Here is a 5,643-nt window from a genome sequence, read left to right as displayed (position 1 = left end):
AAAGTTTGCAGAGGGCTTTGGGAACCAAGTTGAGATTGAGTTCTGCATATCATCCGCAGACTGATGGTCAGACTGAGAGGACGATTCAGTCACTAGAGGATCTTTTGAGAGCTTGTGTTTTGGAAAAAGGAGGTGCTTGGGATTGTTATTTACCTTTGATTGAGTTTACCTACAACAATAGTTTTCATTCGAGCATTGGTATGGCACCGTTTGAAGCTTTGTATGGTAGGAGATGTCGGACACCTTTATGTTGGTATGAATCCGGTGAGAGTGCTGTGGTTGGGCCGGAGATTGTTCAACAAACTACGGAAAAGATTAAGATGATTCAAGAGAAGATGAGGATTGCTCAGAGTCGTCAGAAGAGTTATCACGACAAGAGGAGGAAGTCACTTGAGTTCCAAGAGGGAGATCATGTGTTTCTTCGTGTTACTCCGATAACTGGGGTTGATCGAGCTTTGAAGTCGAAGAAGTTGACACCTCGATTTATTGGTCCTTATCAGATTTTGGAAAGGATAGGAGAGGTAGCCTATCGTATCGCTTTACCGCCGTCACTTGCGAATTTGCATGAGGTTTTTCATGTGTCTCAGTTGAGGAGGTACATTCATGATCCGTCGCATGTGGTCCAAATAGATGATGTACAGGTGAGAGATAACCTGACTGTTGAAACATCACCTATGAGGATTGAGGATCGAGAGTTGAAGCAGTTGCGGGGTAAAGAGATTGCCTTGGTGAAGGTAGCTTGGGGAGGACCAGCAGGTGGCAATGTGACTTGGGAACTTGAGAGTCAGATGAAGGAGTCTTATCCTGAGTTATTCGCTTGAGGTATGTTTTCGAGGACGAAAACTCTTTTAGTGGGGGAGAGTTGTAACACCCCGATAATAATATGGTAATTATTTAAATTAAGTTAATAATATATTTATTAATTTAATTAGATAATTGGATTATTATTATTATTATTTTGGAATAATATTATTGGATTTTATTATTGGAGTATATAAGTGGGAATAATAAAAAGTCCCAATTTTTGGAAAAAGGTTTTCACGTGAAAGGAAAACAGAGCAAGCGGCTGGAAGTGGAAAGGGCAAAGAGGCAGAGCAAGAGAAGAGGAAAAGCTTGAAGCTAACGGAATTTGCCGGATTAATCAGGTAAGGGGGGTTTATCATCGATTAATGGGTATTATGGGATAATATGTGATGGGTAGTGAGAAACCATTGATTTGCCTCTGATTGAATGATGTATGATGAATTTGTGAACTTTTGGGATGAACGAAATTGGGATTAAAATTGAAGAAATTCGTAGGAATTAGAGGTAGAAAGGTTAGAAATTTGTGAAATCGAAAGTGTATGATTCGTGTTAGACGAGATGAATGAATTGTGTGTAAAATTTGGACTGTGGAAGGTTGAATTGGATAGATCTCGTAGCAGGAGAAGCCATTGCAGATCTGGAAATTCTGGTTTCTGGTCATACGCGTATGGCACTAGGCAATACGCGTATGATATGGCTGGTACGCGTATGGATGAGGCCTTACGCGTATGAGTGAAAAAGATGATGTTTTGAACGTGAATTGTCTCTGTTGGTACGTGTATGAGAATGTGGTACGCGTAGCATACGCGTATGGGCGTGGGCAATACGCGTATGGACTTGGTCAGGAATGGGCAATACGCGTATAGGCATAGGCAATACGCGTATGGGCAGACTTGTGGTTTTTCTGAACTATGGTTGTGCAGTTTTTGGTTGTTTAGGCTGAGTGATGTAACTTAGCTAATGTATGACGTAGTAGGGATCATTTTCCCGTTGTTTTGAGTAGTATAGGTATTAGTAGAGTGTGCTAATACTGTGTTTGATTATGCGGCATGATATGATATGCTTTTGTGATAAAATGTGTTGATGATGTGTGATGGTATGCATGATGCTGTGAATGTATCAGTTATGTATGCATTTGTGAATAGACTGTTTTATGGCTTAGAGTGTGAGCATATGTCTATTCTTGAGTTGTTGTTGTTGTTGCATTGCTAGGTGATTAGCATGCATATTGTGGCCTTTATGGTGGTAGCTAATTCCCATGGTGAGGAATTAGTGAGTAAATCATTTGATTGTTGTTGATGTTTGCATGCTAGGTGATTAGCGTGCATAGCATGGCCCATTTGGGGTGGTAGCTAATTCCCATGGTGAGGAATTAGTGAGTGAGTCACTATGTCTCAAATGAGTGGGACTAGTGAGCTTGGTAGCCGTGCCTGGATTTGGACGGTGAGGTTGAAGTATATGTTCACAAATAGTCGGTACCGCATGCATGGAGTCTCATTGCATAATATATGTATGGCGTATAATATGAATGGATGTATTCCAATATTATACGTGTTGTTTGTGTTGGTGTTGAGTATTATGTTGAGTTGATGTGCTGTTACTGAATACATGTTTGGATTAGGGTGATGAAGTGTGTTAAATTACTTAACATGACATGATATTTTATAATACTTATTATATTGATTGAGGAACTCACCCTTACAACTGTTTTTCAGGTAACGAGCAGTGATTGAGTAGGAGCTAGTACTTGGAGTCTAGAGTAGTTCCTTAGTGGGTCATGCTCTGATAGATGTAACATCGGGAAGGGATGTTTTAAATGTTTTACTGTTGGTTGTGAACCATTTTACATGTAATGTGTTACATGCTTTGATTGATTTGATTTATATCCGCTGCGATTTATGCAACTGTTTATTTGATTAAATAAAGAGCATGACTGTTATTTTGGAACATGGTGTGAAGTGATTATGTGACACCCTTAACTGCATAATTACTCTGATGTTGTATTTTGATATTTAATTAAATTATTGGGGTATTTTAGAAGGGTGTTACATTAGTGGTATCAGAGCATAGTCGGTCGAGTCGAGTCGTAATTATTCTGTTTCCCCTGTACGGGATAGGTGTTGTGTAACCCTATCAGTACTTATTGTTTAGCTTGTTGGGTTTTCAGAATAGAGATGGCTGGAAGAGGTAGAGATGATGCTGCGATTGCTGAGGCTCTGGGTATGCTACCTGGAGTACTTGAAGGGAATCCGAATGTTGTAGGAATGGGAGCTGCTCGTCAACTGAGTGAGTTCCAGAAGAACAATCCTCCAATGTTTAAGGGAGCATACGATCCAGATGGTGCTCAGAAGTGGTTGAAGGAGATTGAGAGGATCTTCCGAGTGACTGAGTGTGCCGATAACCAGAAGGTCAGGTTCGGTACGCATATGTTGTCAGAGGAAGCAGATGATTGGTGGGTTGCTACCCGCACTGAGTTGGAATCTGCTGGGAATGCTGAGATAACTTGGGCTGTGTTCAGAGAGAGATTTCTGAGGAAGTACTTTCCAGAGGATGTCAGAGGAAAGAAGGAGATAGAGTTCTTGGAATTGAAGTAGGGTAACCGGTCTGTTACTGAGTATGCTGCTAAGTTCACAGAGCTGTCGAAGTATTACACTCCCTATAATGAGGCTGCTGGAGAATTTTCAAAGTGTGTGAAGTTTGAGAACGGGTTACGTCCCGAGATCAAGCAGGCTATTGGATATCAGCGGATCAGAGTGTTTTCTGACTTGGTTGACTGTTGCAGGATTTTTGAACAGGATTCCAAAGCCAGAGCAGAGAGCTATCAGCAAAGGGTTGATAGGAAAGGCAAGAATCAGAATGATCGTGGAAAACCGTATGCAGCTGGCAAAGGTTTTCAGAGACAGAGTGGGATGAAGAGGCCTAGTGGGGGAGACTCTAGTGCCCCTGCTAAGTGTTACAGATGTGGTCAGGCTGGGCATCGTATCCATGAGTGTACCAGTAATGAGAAGAAGTGTTTCAAGTGTGGAAAAGGTGGTCACTTGGCTGCAGACTGCCGGTTGAAGACTGTGACTTGTTTCAACTGTGGAGAGTTGGGTCATATTAGCCCACAGTGTCCTAAGCCGAAGAAAGAGAATCAGTCGGGAGGCAAGGTCTTTGCTTTATCGGGTTCTGAGACTTCTGCAGATGATCGTTTGATCCGAGGTACGTGTTATATTAATGGCTTTCCTCTTGTAGCTATTATTGACACCGGTGCTACTCATTCCTTTATATCCTTGGATTGTGCTGTGAAACTTAAGTTAGAGATATCTGAGATGCGTGGAAGTATGGTGATTGATACTCCTGCGAAGGGTTCAGTGACTACTACTTCAGTTTGTTTAAATTGCCCTTTGAGTATTTTTGGTAGAGACTTTGGAATGGACCTAGTGTGTCTTCCATTAGTGCAGGTTGATGTTATTCTGGGTATGAACTGGTTGGTGTTTAACCGAGTTTATATCAACTGTTTTGATAAGACTGTGATTTTCCTGAGATTGAGGAAGGAAAGAGTTTGTTTCTATCTGCAAGGCAGGTGAATGAGGCAGTAGTAGATGGGGCAGAGTTGTTTATGCTGTTAGCGACTATGGAGGCTAAAGATAACCGGTGATTGGCGATCTAGCTGTGGTGTGTGATTTTCCTGATGTGTTTCCAGAAGAGGTGAATGAATTGCCGCCAGAGCGTGAAGTTGAGTTCTCGATTGAGTTGGTACCTGGTACTAGGCCGATATCGATGGCTCCGTACCGTATGTCTGCTGTTGAGTTAACTGAATTGAAGAGTCAGCTGGAAGATCTGTTGGATAAGAAATTTATTCGTCCGAGTGTGTCACCGTGGGGTGCACCAGTGTTATTGGTTAAGAAGAAAGAAGGTACTATGAGGTTGTGTGTGGACTACAGGCAACTGAATAAAGTGACGATCAAGAATCGGTATCCTTACCGAGGATTGATGATTTGATGGATCAGTTGGTTGGTGCGAGTGTGTTCAGCAAAATAGATTTGAGATCTGGGTATCATCAGATACGTGTGAAAACTGAGGATATTCAGAAGACTGCTTTCAGAACAAGGTATGGACATTATGAGTATTCTGTAATGCCTTTTGGTGTAACTAATGCGCCTGGAGTATTCATGGAGTATATGAATAGGATTTTCCATCCGTATCTAGATCAGTTTGTTGTGGTATTTATTGACGATATTTTGGTGTATTCGAAATCTGAAGAAGAGCATGCTGAGCATTTGAGGTGGTTTTAGGAGTTCTACGAGAAAAGAAGTTATTTGCTAAACTGTCCAAATGTGAATTTTGGTTAGAAGAGGTTAGTTTCCTTGGTCATGTGATTTCAAGAGGTGGTGTTGCTGTTGATCCTTCTAAGATAGAAGCGGTGTCTAAGTGGGAAGCTCCGAAGTCTGTTGCTGAGATTCGAAGTTTCCTTGGATTGGCTGGTTATTATAGGAAGTTCATTGAGGGATTTTCGAAGTTGGCGTTACCGTTGACGATGTTGACTAGAAAGGGGCAAGCGTTTGTTTGGGATTCAAAATGTGAAGAAGGTTTCCAAGAGTTAAAGAGAAGGTTGACTACTGCTCCTATTCTGATATTACCGAGTCCGTCGGAACCATTTGAGGTTTACTGTGATGCTTCATTGTTGGGTTTAGGTGGTGTGTTAATGCAGATAAGCAGGTTATAGCTTATGCTTCGAGACAATTGAGGGTTCATGAGAGGAACTATCCGACACACGATTTAGAGTTGGCAGCTGTGGTATTTGTTCTGAAGTTATGGAGGCATTACTTGTACGGGTCAAGATTTGAGGTTTTCAGT

This window comes from Lathyrus oleraceus, chromosome 4 (genome assembly GCF_024323335.1).
Source record: "Lathyrus oleraceus cultivar Zhongwan6 chromosome 4, CAAS_Psat_ZW6_1.0, whole genome shotgun sequence".
In the NCBI taxonomy this organism is placed as follows: Eukaryota; Viridiplantae; Streptophyta; class Magnoliopsida; order Fabales; family Fabaceae; genus Lathyrus; species Lathyrus oleraceus.
This window is presented reverse-complemented; position numbering follows the sequence as displayed.